This window comes from Homalodisca vitripennis, chromosome 5 (assembly GCF_021130785.1).
Source record: "Homalodisca vitripennis isolate AUS2020 chromosome 5, UT_GWSS_2.1, whole genome shotgun sequence".
Classification (NCBI taxonomy): domain Eukaryota; kingdom Metazoa; phylum Arthropoda; class Insecta; order Hemiptera; family Cicadellidae; genus Homalodisca; species Homalodisca vitripennis.
This window is the reverse complement of record NC_060211.1, coordinates 167389050-167401881: the sequence shown is the minus strand read 5'-3', so window position 1 is coordinate 167401881 and position 12832 is coordinate 167389050. Positions and strand designations below refer to the sequence as shown.

Sequence of the window (12832 nt, the reverse complement as noted above, 5' to 3'; positions counted from 1 at the left end):
TATCTCACCAATTTTCCTGCATTTATGTTTTAAATTCAATACCAGTCCTTCAGAAGAGACAGTTGATCAAAACCATGAAACTCTCCATCATGAACCTTTGAACTGTGAGCTTTAACAAATTTTTGGAGCATATCATTCAAGGGACAGATTCAGACTTGGTGGGAATGTGATTCAGGTTATTACACAGATATGAGATATATGTTTCAACCTTTTCAGATGGGCAAAGCGTTATGGCTTATGATCTGTTGTGAAAGTATATAAATAGATAACAAACAAACTTTCATAGACTTTTTTAAAAACAAGATTATTTATTTTTATCAATTGTACTAGCTTTGTTCTAATAAAACCAAAAGTTAAGTGAACCAACAGAGAAATTTTAAAATGTTTACCTATCTGTAACGATTTTATAGAATTTAAGGATTTAATTTTGCAGAAAATTGTTTTTTCTTGCTAATTTATATACAGACTTGATCAAATTGCCTAAATAACCTTCAAATACATAAGTTTAAAAATACTTTTTGTTGATTTATCAACTTATTTTAATAATTTTCATTGAATATTATGAGTATTTTGTGGTACAAACAAACAGTATTCAGCTTTAATTATTGTTTTTAAACGTAGTCTTTATATCATAAATCATAAGTGTGAAATTTTAGAATATTGCACTTATTAGCCAGTATAGGTTTAATTTCATGTCTTTAATTTTGTGCAGCAGCTACGTTTTTGTTGCAAGTAAAAATATTTTCTCAATTTTTAATTTCAGGCTAAATGCAATTGTGAACAATTAAAGTTGATTAATGTTATATCTCACAGTAATTTATACTTTTTAAATTAATATAATTTGGTGCTGTTTTAAACATTAAATCTTAATGTTCACACAATTGCTGCTGTATTGGCAGAATATTTCTTCAAATAAAGCTCAGTACTCGAATTACATTACAATACTTAAATAGTAAACACAGGCTCTGGAGGTGAAGCCTTTTTTATCACTTATTGTACTAACATTTACAGTTCTATAAGTACAAACATTTACATCTTTCATTACACAGTTTCTTTGTTCTTATAATGTTATATCTATTGCCACTACCCTGTATGACCATAATACGACACAAAAATGTATTTATAAAAGTTCTGTGTAAAAACTGAATAAACCATTCTCTACATAACTATAACTAAAAGTGAAGTCATTATATAATAATAAATAAGATAAATGTACGAAACATTATGTAAACAGTTCATAGAATAAAATAATAAGACAAATAAATGTAGTAGGAATATTGCTTATAATAAGTGGACATTTGATTTTTAATGAACGTCATTCTTGTTTTATGATTAGTAAAAATCATCCTCGGTGAAAGTGCTGCCCCTGAGCTTCTCTTTCGTCCAAAGCTTGAACTTCTCCACGAAGTGGTGTGGCATTTCCTTCTTCCATCCTCCAACTTGACCTTTGCGAATGAAAGACAACTCCGGATCATCTTCCGGCATGTCATGTTTCTCCTTCACTTCCTTGATGAAGTCCTCTCCGTTGATGGCTGGGTTGTTCTTCATGTTGGCGAAGCTCAGGTGGAAGACCAGTTCCTCTACCTGTTCATCGCTGAGCTTCTTCCCCATGAAATCTGCCGTTCGCAGGATGACTCCTTTCAGATCCTGCAATCAAATTCAGATTTGTATATCTGGTGATGTAAATTTATTTATACTATCCACTAGAGGTATTTTTTATTAGGATTTAGGAAATTGGAAGGCCCAAAAAACAATATATAAGTTAATTGCTGTTATTTATGGCTCAACTGCTTGAGTTCACATTTTTCATAATGACCACGGATTTCTATACTTTTTATTTGGTCATATTAAAAACAACAATGTTCAAAGCCGAACTTTTGCATAATATAAAATATTTTAGTATGGCGACAAAAATTAATTACCTCCGTTAATTTTGCAAGAATACAAAATGGATTTTCCTATTTTCAAACTGCTATTGTGTGAACACCAAAGTGGTACACAAAGTGATGCAATGATTATTAATTTGTCATATTAGGAGCAACATGAACTCTATTGCATGCAATGGTGTGTGAGTCTGTTATATTCCAGCCTTATCTATTAATCACTGTAAAATAAATTAATTTAATCAATTTTTATTATTAGCTGAGCATTAGAGAAGCCTGTCACTTGGGGCTGGCAAAATGTCTCTTCTGTCTAACTTTCTACAGAATATCTCAAGAACAAATAAAGCTTATAGGCTCAAGATTTTGCATGAAACCTCACTTCTACATTGTCGAGATCAATTTTGATGATAGTTGCATGCTTCTCCATGAGATCTTCCACATTCTAATCTTAGCGTGAAGTGTGTTACGCAACACTTAATCTGACATACTCCTACCTTCCTTTAGTTATTATGAAGAAAAAAAATAAAGCAATAAATAAAGTATGACTGAATAGAGTATCTATGTAAAGTGTTATGATTATGTACCCTATTAGATTACATAAATAAACTATGCCATTTTCAAAAAGACAATGCAGATTCTTGTTTCTCCAATCTAAAATATGTATTCATGATATTACTCATAAACAGAATGTAATTTACACTGCTCTAGACCACTAATTTTGATACATTCTTTCATTTAAAAAAAAAGACACTTTCGTCTGCGCTAGTGTGACGTGTACGTGTTTTGTGCTCTTGACTTCTTGTGCTGGTGACTTGCATTTTGTGCAGTGACAACGCCTGGGTTCATATCTCTCCTGTTTCGACTTCAAGCAATTTTCGGGTATGTTTATTTTCTTTTTTTTCTCTTTTTCTCTCTTTTTTAGTGGAGTCCAGTGCTGCACATGGTATTAAGTACATGTGTATGTACTAAATGTCTTCTGACCTGACAAAGAGGAGATTTTAATCTTCAAAGCGTAATTTTGTGATGTTTTGAATGAAGTTACTTGGAGGTGTATTAATATAAACTTCTCATATAATTATTTATTTATTATTTTTTTAACCTTTTGGATGCCCAGTTGTTGGTGCAGCTGAATATGGTGCTTAACTGAAGAACCCCTGGCCCAGAGGGTTAAAACACATAACAAGAACGTGTAATATTAATAAGTAAACTTATTTCAGTTCTCAATAAAAATACTGTACAGATCGTCATCATATTCATATTACATACAATTTAATCATAAATGGTTTCAACAATTTTTGAAAAAAATTCACTGATAAAAAAATCTTCTTGACATAATAAAAAAATTCAAGTACGTTTTTTAGATTAAATATTGAAAGATGCTTTGAATTTTTAAATCAGGCAAACTTGATTTCATGAAGTTTAAAAGATCAAATGTATGCCCCTTGCTAATATACTGCAAGTATTATATTATTTAATTGTAATACATTCAGATTATTTTCATTTTTATTACAGAATTCCCACAAATATGCATAATGCAATCGCATTGTTGCTGTATGCTGCTAATGGCACAAATTAACGTTATTTTTTTTATAAAAACTTTATTAAGTAAACAAAGTACATTCATGTAAGCTTAAACATACAACACAAATTAAAAATAAAGTAGATTCTGTATATTCCCTACAACCATATATACTTACATGTTCTTTTACTTTATTTTTTCTCTGTGTATTCCTATGAGCTTGAAATTCTCTATGGTACTTACCGCTTTCATCTCCTCAAATGAGGTTATCATTACGTGTTCTTGATTCTCCATATTTTTGTATTCCAACACATGCTCCCAGAAAGGGCTGTACACCACTGAAACCAAAAATAAAAATTTTGTGTTAAAATGTATTTACTGAGAAAACAAGGCAGCCTCCCTAACTGATAACTTTGTGTGTATTCATAAATTTTATCAAAACCAGCAGTAATAATGTAAACAGAAATTTAAAGTTTCCATAGGCACTGTATTTTGAATATATTAATTATGTATTTTCTATAATTATATAATGTGTATATATTATGAGAAAATGAAGAATTATTATTATTTGCAATGGATTTCAGACCCTGTTTTTTTTGTATTACAAAGCAAGTATTTTTTTCTTTTATTACTTGCACTGAAAATTGTACAGCAGAAAAGAATATTTAAACATCTATTTTATCATAACTAATAATATTTATTTGTACAAACTTTTTTTAAAGTGTTTTGTTACTAACTTCTTTATCAAGACTTCATCAAAGATGAATTAATTGTTTTTTTTAGTCGTAAATCAACTAAAAATTGTAAAGTAGATCAAACAATACAAAACATGTAACAAGTATAATACAACTAAAACATTTGACAAGAATTAATTAATTGTAAAGAAATCTCATTTATTAATGTAATGTTATTTATTAATTTAAGTATTTTCTTTAATTTTGAGTATACAATTATATATTGGACTTAAGCAATCTTAAATTTAATAAATCTGTGTATCATTCTAATTTTTAGTTTAAATTATTAATTAAAAAAGAAATATTAGTATAATTTGTACTTTTCTTACTACTTATTTAGTAGCAAGAAGTATAAGCACTACTTAAAAAGTTTTGTTACTTATCAAAAATACTTATTCTACAAATAACAATTAATTAATAATTTCTTTACTTTAAGCATATCAAATAATACAAACAAATGTTTGAAATTTAAAGAAATATATAAAATGTAAAATCAGCAACAAGTCTAAGGTTTTGAGGAAAGGTGACGAATACAAACAAAAAGAAATTTTCCTCTTATTGGTATTAATAAATTAATCTCAATAATTATATTGAAAATAGTCATAATTTTGTAAATAGATTGAATAGGTATATGTATTCACAAGGCTACTTTATCATTTTTTTAGTCTGTTAATTAAAGCTAATTGTCTGTTTAGGTTTAGAAAAATTGGCATTTTTATACTATGTTTAAACATATTACGTTTTAAGTGTACTAACGTTTGTCTTGCAAGAATCCCTCCATGAATGTTTCATAGGAACCAACGTATCCATTCCAGAGTCGATGGTGATGGTAGTATGAAATGGCAGCATCCATGGGATTTCTGGTCACGTATATGATCTACAAATTGATATGTAATATATGTTATTAGTTAATTATGATCATTTTGAGTATTTTATTGATAGGTTGTTGAGTATTATAAAGTGATTAACATTTTGGACTGTAAATGTAAGCTGGTTGTATGATTAGTTTCCCCACATGGTCTCAATTACTCTTATATAAATTTCAAAAATTGAAATGTTTCCAAATTATAATAAATTATTATTAAGAAAGTAGTTTATGTCATCTATTAAACATCTAGATCAAATAAAATCGATTATAGGATTTTTAAACCCTAATTTTTAAAATAAATCTATAATTTTTTTGAGAGCAGAAGTAATAATTTACTGGGTTTAAAAATCTTAAAAATAGAAAATATATAAAAATTCCTTGGTGTATTGATAAATTATAACTTAATTATTTAATACTATAAAATTAAAATAAGTGTGTAAACTCTAATTACAATTCCAATGTTATTTTTATTCAAAATAAAATGAATTTATCATAACAAATTTATTTAACAATAGTTTTAATGTGATTCAGTTTATAGCATTTCAGTTAAAAGTTGTGTGGAAATTTTTTAAAAAAGCATTGATTGTTTCACGAGAGTCATAGTAACTTATTAAAGAAACTTAAAAATATGTTATATGAAAAATATCTAGTCTACTATATTAGAAGATTATAAATATACAAATTTTACCAACATTGGTTTAATGGTTAGCTTACAGGTTTATTTTACATACACAGAAACACCAAATATTTTTAAAATTTTTGGTAGAGTAGACCCTAAAATGTATTCACACCACTTAAAAATTGTTTGTTTTTGTTTTTTTTCCTTTTGAAACAATTCTTACTTCCTTATATACTTTGCAGTGTCGGTAGAGAAAGTAAAATCAACCCAAAACAGGAACAAGAAAGTTTTTTTTTAGATGATTATAATTGTTAAAAAAAAGACATCCATACTCTTCTTCTAGAGTTATTTTTCCTTTAACACCTCCACTGCCAAAACGAATAAAACATAATGTTTTGTTTGGTCATAAAAAAAGAATGCACATTCAATCTTCAAAGCTCGTTAATCCCTAGCTACTAGTATTTAAAGAAATAAACTGAATGAACTCAGAATGCATTTACACATTATTGAGAATTTATATCACACAGAACATTAAGTAAAGAAGCATCATATCTAGCAGTAATTCATCTGAGGAGGTTTGGACTTACTTTTGGCTTTTTTTGTCCAAATCTGTTTTGGCAGGAGAGCTACTGGTAAGTGACTTTTGATAAATCTCGGCGAAGTCTGTTCCTCTACGAAGTCTATTGTATCAGCGAAGAGGACATGTTCGTCGAGGAACTGTGCTCTCTCGTCCATCTGTGGTTGTGGTATTATACTGACAGCCCTGCAAAAACGATCACTTATTAAAACCACAAAATAGCTATAAATTCCTGGTCAAAATTAACGCAAGCCTTTATATTTTAGCAAATAAAACAATATAAACGAAAATTTAGTATTGGTTTACTTTTAGTTGTTTATTTTTAGCTTCCAAGAACAACAGATAAGACATATAAGAGATAAGGAAATAACATTCAACCCAGATAAAACCAAAACCAAGTCATTGGGGAATGTTACCCTTATCAAATTACACCTTTGTCCAGCTTATCTAATCTCTATTTTCGACCTCGGAAAGGAAGCTTTCTCAATAATTTGTATTCAACTGTCGTGTGGAGTGATTAGTTTTTCTGTTATTATGGTTTCTAGTATTCTTCGGTTTTTAACCGCATCCGAGTCGATCAGAGTGAGGGCTTTGGTGGAAGCTAGACTTTCTTATAGTGCAGTCGCCAGGCGGGTAGGTGTACGTACATCACACCACCTTTTGTAGGGCAGTCTCTCAAATGTGACACTGATTCTGCTTATAGGTGGCGTGGGAAAGGCCGTCCCAGAGCCACAAACCGAAGGGATGATCAGTTTTTGAGACTAGTACTTTGAGAAATCTGGCCGTTACTTAAGTTCTGATCTACAGGCATTAGCCAGAAATGTCCTTGGCCACTAGAACGTGTTTGGGACGAGCTGAAAAGGCGTGTTCGCACCCGACAGCCAACACCTAGCACCATGGCTCAACTGGAAGCCGCCGTAACAGAAGAATGGAACAACGTCCCTAAACATCGCTTCAACATCTCATCGAAGGAATGGGAAGACGTATGCAGTCCATCATAAGTGCGAGAGGGTAAATACAAGATACTGAGAAAACAGCCCTTCAATTATCCTTGTTCTAATGCGAGCTTTACTACTTTTTAGTTTTTTTTTAAGATGTGTGCTTAATTTTGATTTTCTAACCTCTCTTACTCCATGACAGAATAATATACGTTATTTCCTATGATCTATATTTTTTTAAACCACTTATTCATATTTCACATATCTAACTCAAATTATTAACATAAGCTTTGAATATTGACAGTGATTTACTATCCAAATCTTAAGAAATAAGGGGGTGTCCAATAGTTTTGTCCAGAAGTGTATTTCTAATTAATAAATGTCCATTTTAATTTAAACCCGGATTCATTTTAAATAACTGTAAAAATGTTGAAGTGTAATAATTGATATTTAATGTGTCCTAATATTGTACGGAGGCCATTCTGTCCCTATCTACTACTTGTTATCATGCGATATAAGTAAGTTTAGGTTAGGTTATCAAAAATATGTTACTAGTAGTACCAAAGTAAAAGCTAATCTATACGAGCGCTCACGTGATCTGAGCTTGAATTTTGGTACTATCTCGAGGAATATTTTTTTTTGGGGTGAAGGGGAGGAGGGGGTGGTGCCGAAGGCACCATGGTACCCCACACCGATAGCCAGGGAATCTGACGTGGGAAAAGTTGGACGATCTGGAACGTGATCTGAGATCTGGAAAGTACCGATCGGAAATCTCTGAAATTCTTTCTGTCTTAATTCTCTCCGAAAACCCTTTGCCCGCAATCTTTGCAGGGGTACAATTAGTTATCTTTTAATACTATTCAAATTTGATTATTAAAACATGTGTTTAGGTCTGTTGTTGTTACGTAAAATATCTATATTCACAGTATAAATATATAATACATTATTCTTCACAGTAGCCTCATGTTGTTGAGAACTTATTTTTACGGAGAACTGTAACTTAAGTGTTAACACCTATAATTCCCACCAGAGTAATTTGATTCCAACATTGGCCCGAGATCGATGGTTTGAAAAGAAGTGGTTCAGGGAGAGTGAAATTTTTATATGAATGCGAATCCAACTTAATTGTCGTCACAATTATTTTTTCGGTGTAGTTAGTTTTCTTCAAAATCACACATATAAACTCATAACATAACAACACAATAAGTTAGGTACCGTAACAAATACTATAACCTCGATTAGCAATGGCCGTAATGAAGCAGTCAAGTCGCCCTTGAATAGAAATTAACAAGTCGAATCAATGTAATTTAAAAGTAGCGGTTTTCCTCATGTGTAGGCCTATACTATACTCATAGGCAGTTATACTCGCGGAAGTAATCTGTAGTAATTATGGATTTAGTTCACAGTCAAATGCATTCTGTAGTGCACCAAGGATTTGGAATTGAAGGGTTATGTTTTTCAATGTTATGTATATATAATACAAGAGTTTTGGAAAATGTAACTAACACTTTAAGAAATGTCGTAATTGTTAATGCACTGTGATATAATTTATTATCATACGAATACTGTGGTTAGTGTCTATAAAATGTCTGGAGCACATTAATATTTTTTAAACCTTAGCAGATAGAATTTACAAACCATGCACGATGTTATACGACTATCTCAACTACTTTTTTATTCTAATAACCATCACTTCCTATTATTACTTTGAGGGGAGTGTCGTTAAAATATTAAGATATTTATTATTAGAACACAATACCGCAAATCACACTTCAAATGCATAAAGCTTACAAAATTACTAATGGTGGCTGTTTAAAAAGATCAATTTTGAATCTTAAACGACCGCCATTTTGTATAGGATAAATGTTTTAGGAATCACTCCAGCACATACCTAAAGTGCAACACATTTTACAGAGCAATATTTACTGTATGTTTACATATATTTATAATTTTAGTCATATGTTGGGTATTTGTAAACCAAACATATGTAAAACGTGGATGTAGGATGTTGTTTTAGAAGAATTATTATTTGTGCAACGTAGAAATCGTGATCTATCAGACCAAATTTATGATTGGGTGTGTTAAAATAATAAAATGTTGTCATTGAACCAAATAGAAGAGTTTATTTTTAAAGTTTTGCTTCATTAAAAACAATTATTTAAAACAGAAAAGTACCTCCCTCGTAAATTAACTACCGTTATATGCAATAACGTTGTAATTCAAAACTTTTGTTACTAATGGGTTTCGAATTCACAAACAGATTCAGACCTACAGACGGAAAACTGAGTATTTTAGAACGAAATATTGCATTAACATATCATATTTTTGTCTTTATGATTAGTATTTAGTCTTTCTCGAGACACTTTGTATTCGTGGATAAATATTTTATTTAATACCCAGATGAAGTAAATAAATATTAAATATATCTCACTCGAGGAAGGGGAAGCGTTGCAGTAGGAGTCTATCAGAGGCAGCATCAAAGTCACAGTTGTTTCCGATAAGCCAGACCATCTCCTGCGTCCATGGTGGTTCCTGGAATATGATAAACCATTATTCGTGGAAGTTAGAGGATGTGAATAGTGAGGGGGTATAAAGATATATTCATAAACAAATTTTTAAATTAAGCTAAGGTTAAATTTGTACTTCTGTCAATAATAAGGATTGATAGTACAATAGTGATAAACTTCATGAACCCTCACTATAATTTATTAAAAAAAAACTATTAAAGACATCTCTGGATCCCCTTGAATACATCGCAGGGATACAATTATGTTTACTTTAATAGAGAGCTTAGAAACTTCATAATTATCAATTTATGCACGTAAAACGTTTCATGTTTTGAGAAAAAATGCTAGTTTATTGTACCTGGTAATTGAAACTGTAATTTTATTGTGTTCATTTGGTGGCGGTGAATCACAAGGTGTGAAATGTCAATGAGAACATTATCGATGCTTTTTAGTTAATAAAGCGAGCTCAATTCGCCAGTGATATTGAGTGATGGTTTTTAATAAACAGTGTCCACATAAATTGCACTCTAAAATAAAGATATACCTCAGTGTACTAGTTAACAGTTTTATTATAATTATTATTATTCAATTGTTATTTACTTGTCAAGTTACAACGAGGAAAAGCACCTCTATTAACAATCTTAGGAAATGTATTACTTGACAATAAAATAATATTGCCACAACATATATGGTAATTAACGTTATTCTATCATCAAACAGTTACTGTACCAATCTTTGGAAGGGCTGAGTAAAGAAATTACCGTTGCATAATATATGAACATCAAATCACAAAATGCTGTTGTACTTTCCATGTGGACCCAGTAACGTAGTCAGAATTTTGACAGGGGGGAGAGTTCGTTCATATAGACAATTTTGTCAGCACCAGCAAAACCCAATGTTTTCAGGTATAAATGATCTAGTTAGAGAGATGTTTTATTTTTAACGCCATTGATTTAATATTTCAATACCTTTTTTTTCTTTGATTATACTTTGTGTTTCAGTACGTAACAACATGGAGGAAGTTGCAAGAGCGGATTCAGTACAGAATTTCGGAGGGACCATCTTGGTTTTACTTTACCTACTGTATATTTTACTGTAACCGGTGATTATGCATTTAGATGCAACAAATATTAAATGTTTAGAAAGTAATTTACACTCATACTCTCCAAGATTTCTTCATTAAGATAAGTTAATTTTTATTTCTTATGGTTAACAGACAGTAATGATTACTTTTTTTTAATCTAGACGGGGGCCATGGTCCTCTTCTGGATTCGCCACGGGAGGTATACCCAATAACTCTCTTCTATGACTACGCCCAGGCCCGCACTACATACCGGCTCTCAGGGGGCCCGGACCGGCCCCGCTACACATGTTTTTGAAGGGATCCTATCGACGGACGAGATAGCTCAATCTAATAATTTTAAGGCTACTATAGACTAAATTCGTAGTATAGTTCATTACAATTTTGAAAAAACTGTAACTATCAATTTTAAAATAATAATCTTACTTTTGATTTAACAATATTGATCGTGTTTATTTATATCGTGAATTTAAACGGAAAAGTTATTAATAGTTCCCTGCGATCAAACAACAAATTCCACCCCCTTTTAAACCTTATTCTGCCCGTCCTCATGGGCGCCACTGGTCTGTGCGAGGATCTTATCAAACAGAATAAGGGGGAGAGTCGATACAATACAAGGTCGATGGTAACTGATAAGAAGTGCAATGGGTCACAGACAGGAATTCGAACCCTGCGCATTTCAGACTCAAAGTCCAACGTCTTAAGACCACTCGAATACCGGCACTCCCTCAAACGTTTATACAAAAGACAAATTATCAATTGAGAATAAAAATAATAATTTAAATAAGCACGTCTTTTAAAAATTTTCCTAACAATCATAAATATCTAGAAATAATGTTAGTTGGGTAACTAATAGACTAATTATTATACATTTTTAGAGTTTACAAAAGTACCTTAGATAGGTGGTTGGTCGACGAAACAGACATATTGTGACCTGTATTCTGTAGTTCAGTTTTAATAATTAGTGATGTGTTTAGTGTTTTTTACTAAGTGGATGTTGTTAGAGTTGGTGAAGTTGACACACAAACATGGTGGTTGTGTGATTCCTGACATAGGCGCGTGTCACAACGCTCTGGTATGATTTGTTTATTTTTAACCTAGTTTGTAATTATGTGTTGGGTTAGGTATTTACCTGAAGAAGAGATGATCAGATTGCAGATCTCGAAATGTAGTGTTACTGATCTTTTTGTTTCACTGAATGATGGCAAGTGTGTTACGGACAATTTTTAGCAACATATATCGAATCTTAATCCATTAAAAAAATAATAAGATGTCAATTGAGTTAACGGGGCGGAGGGGGGGGGGGGCAGAGTGGCGGGCCTGGCCGAATATCCCAATTCCGGGGCCCTCCAAAAGCTGAGTACGCCCTGGCTACGTCACTGTATAGATCACCTTCTAAAGAATCCTAAATATTTAAAATTTCACGTACCACATTTAGGATAGGAAATGACCCAGACGTCATCTTCGTAGACTTCAAAGTTATGCAGTCGCTCGGCGTACAGTTTCGTACTCCTCAGGCATTGCACAGCCGGAGGGGGAGACGGTGACTCCGGCCATCGGCATCAGACCTGGCTTACAGGACACCCTCAGCTCCTCGGAGAGGTCATCTGTCATCGGCGTGAACTCTATCGGCTTCATCTACAAATCAGAGGCACGTGTTGGTCACTTATGCATTCAAAATCTACACCCTTAAAACACTTCTGCGAGTATACTAATTTTCAACAATATTTTTACATCGCTAATAACTGTATAATTTTATAGCTAAAAATTGTGATTATAAAATTATACCATTCATGTTGAAGATAGAGCTTGGCTACTATTTACTTAATCACTACTTTTAGAACACAAACCAATACTTTTATTTTTGTGAGGCCTTTCGATAGCAAGGCTATCTTCGTCAGACACATTACAAGAGTAAATACAAAAAAGTAAATTTGTAATAATAATGAAGACATATGTTATTTTAATATTAATTTGTCCTGTGTGGAGTAGTGAGTAAAAAATACAATTTAATCATTACTGTAATATTATACTATGAACATTTTGAATGTCATTTTTGTAAGCTTCGTGAAAGTAATATTTGAATTTGGGTATTGGTTTTAATAA

At 31.6% G+C, this 12832-nt stretch overlaps 1 pseudogene; it reads right to left on the bottom strand.

Annotated features, from left to right (window-relative positions):
- Nucleotides 1-1266: 1266 nt before the first annotated feature.
- On the bottom strand, nucleotides 1267-12364 carry LOC124363117 (annotated as a pseudogene).
- Between the last annotated feature and the right edge of the window lie 468 nt (nucleotides 12365-12832).